Source organism: Capsicum annuum, chromosome 3 (assembly GCF_002878395.1).
Source record: "Capsicum annuum cultivar UCD-10X-F1 chromosome 3, UCD10Xv1.1, whole genome shotgun sequence".
In the NCBI taxonomy this organism is placed as follows: Eukaryota; Viridiplantae; Streptophyta; class Magnoliopsida; order Solanales; family Solanaceae; genus Capsicum; species Capsicum annuum.
Genome location: NC_061113.1, coordinates 14,807,506 through 14,810,073, shown reverse-complemented (window position 1 = coordinate 14,810,073; position 2,568 = coordinate 14,807,506). Strand labels below are relative to the sequence as shown.

The 2,568-nt window shown below is 31.2% G+C and overlaps 1 pseudogene; it reads left to right on the top strand.

Moving 5' to 3' along the window:
* Positions 1-898: 898 nt before the first annotated feature.
* On the top strand, positions 899-2,456 carry LOC124897007 (annotated as a pseudogene).
* Positions 2,457-2,568: the final 112 nt, after the last annotated feature.

Genomic DNA, 2,568 nt, shown 5'->3' with positions numbered 1-2,568 from the left:
CACTGTTACCTTTCATTAATAACATATGAATCACCAAATAATTGAAATAAATAATTGTATCTATCATATGAATCACCATAATACCATATATATGACCCATTAATATCATATGAATCACCCAACAATTGAAATAAATAATTGTATCTACCATATGAATCACCATAATACCATATATATGAATCACTCAATAATTGAAATAAATAATTGTATCTACCATATAAATCACTATAATACCATATATATCACCCATTAATATCATATGAATCACCCAATTATTGTATCTACCATATGAATTACCATAATACAATATGTATCACCCGTTAAAATCATACAAAATATATCTATCGTATGAATCACCATAATACCCATATAATGATATCATATTTATCATTCATATGAATCACCATTAAAAAAAATAAACATGTATGAATAACTAAATAAATTTATATATGTATCAATAGATTTTTTTAAAAAAAAATGGGAGAGATTTTAGGAGGGAAAAAAAAAAGTTGCATGCAGTAATGGAGGAGAAAAAATCAGGAAGGAAGGTGATTTAAGTATTAATGGAAGAAAAAAATCAGGAAGCAGGATGATTTAATTGTTGATAATTAGGAAAATATTTTAGGGAAGAAAATCTTGAATGCGAATTTGACACGATATAGGAGAAGCCGCCCTTTATAAAAAATTATATTATTATATTTATATTATTTTTAATAATTTTAACAATAAATTTATATTATTTGTAATAATAAAAGGGGGTTCCGACATATTAATATATAGTGAAGTGTTCCCCCAGATTCAGAACTTTTTTTCGATACTCACTAATAATCCTAGTGATTAGATTTCTATGCTTAGTCTGATAGGAAATAAGATATTCAAATAAATAATTTTATAGAAAATGACTATTCATCTATTGTATTTTCATGCAAATAGGGGGCAAGAAAACTCTACGGAAACTCGATGAAAAGATAGTGATTTAATTCGATGTTGTTTACGAAGGAGTTCGAACGCAGGTGTGGGCTAAATAAATCAATGGGTAGTCTTGATCCTATTGAAAATACCAGTGAAGATCCAAATCGAAAAGTAAAAAACATTCCTAGTTGCGGTAATATTGATTATTTATTCGGCGTTAAAGACATTCGAAATTTCATCTCTGATGACACTTTTGTAGTTAGTGATAGGAATGGAGACAGTTATTCCATCTATTTTGATATTGAAAATCAGATTTTTGAGATTGACAACGATCATTCTTTTCTTAGTGAACTAGAAATTTCTTTTTATAGTTATCGAAACTCGAGTTATCTGAATAATGGATTTAGGGGCGAAGATCCCTACTACAATTCTTACATGTATGATACTCAATATAGTTGGAATAATCACATTAATAGTTGCATTGATAATTATCTTCAATCTTAAATCTGTATAGATACTTCCATTATAAGTGGTAGTGAGAATTACAGTGTCAGTTATATTTATAGTGCCGTTTGAGGTGGTGAAAGTAAAAATAGTAGTGAAAACGAGGGTTCCAGTATACAAACTAGTATAAAGGGCAGTGATTTAACTATAACAGAAAGTTCTAAGGGCAGTGATTTAACTATAAAAGAAAGTTCTAATGATCTCGAGGTAACTAACAAGTACAGGCATTTGTGGGTTCAATGCGAGAATTGTTATGGATTAAATTATAAGAAATTTTTAAAATAAAAAATGAATATTTGTGAACAATGTGGATATCATTTGAAAATGAGTAGTTCAGATAGAATTGAACTTTTGATCGATCCGGGTACTTGGGATCCTATGGATGAAGACATCGTCTCTTTGGATCCCATTGAATTTCATTCGGAAGAGGAGCCTTATAAAGATCGTATTGATTCTTATCAAAGAAAGACAGAATTAATCGAGGCTATTCAAACAGGCATAGGCCAACTAAACGGCATTCACGTAGCAATTGGGGTTATGGATTTTTAGTTTATGGGGGTAGTCTGGGATCCGTTGTCGAAGAAAAAATCACCTATTTAATTGAACACGTTGCCAATTAAATTTTACCGGGTGGGGGGGGGGGGGGGGGGGGGGGGGGGGGCATTCAGGAAGGAAGTTTGAGCTTGATGCAAATGGCTAAAATATCGTCTGCCTTATATGATTTTCAATTAAATCAAAAATTATTTTATGTATCAATCCTTACATCTCCGACAACTGGTGGAGTGACAGCTAGTTTTGGTATGTTGGGGGATATCATTATTGCCGAACCCAATGCCTACATTGCATTTGCAGGTAAAAGAGTAATTGAACAAACATTGAATAAAACAGTACCCGAAGGTTCACAAGTAGCTGAATACTTAGTCCAGAAGGGTTTATTCGACCTAATTGTACCACGTAATCTTTTAAAAAGTGTTCTGAGTGAGTTATTTAAGCTCTACGCCTTTTTTTCTTTGAATCAAAAGTCAAGCAAAATCAAGTAGAGCACTAAGGCCATTATTTATTTTATTTATATTTGTAGCAAAAAAGTAGTTAGTTTATCGGAATCAAAGTAAATAAGATAATGGCCTTAGTGCTCTACTTGATTTTGCTTGA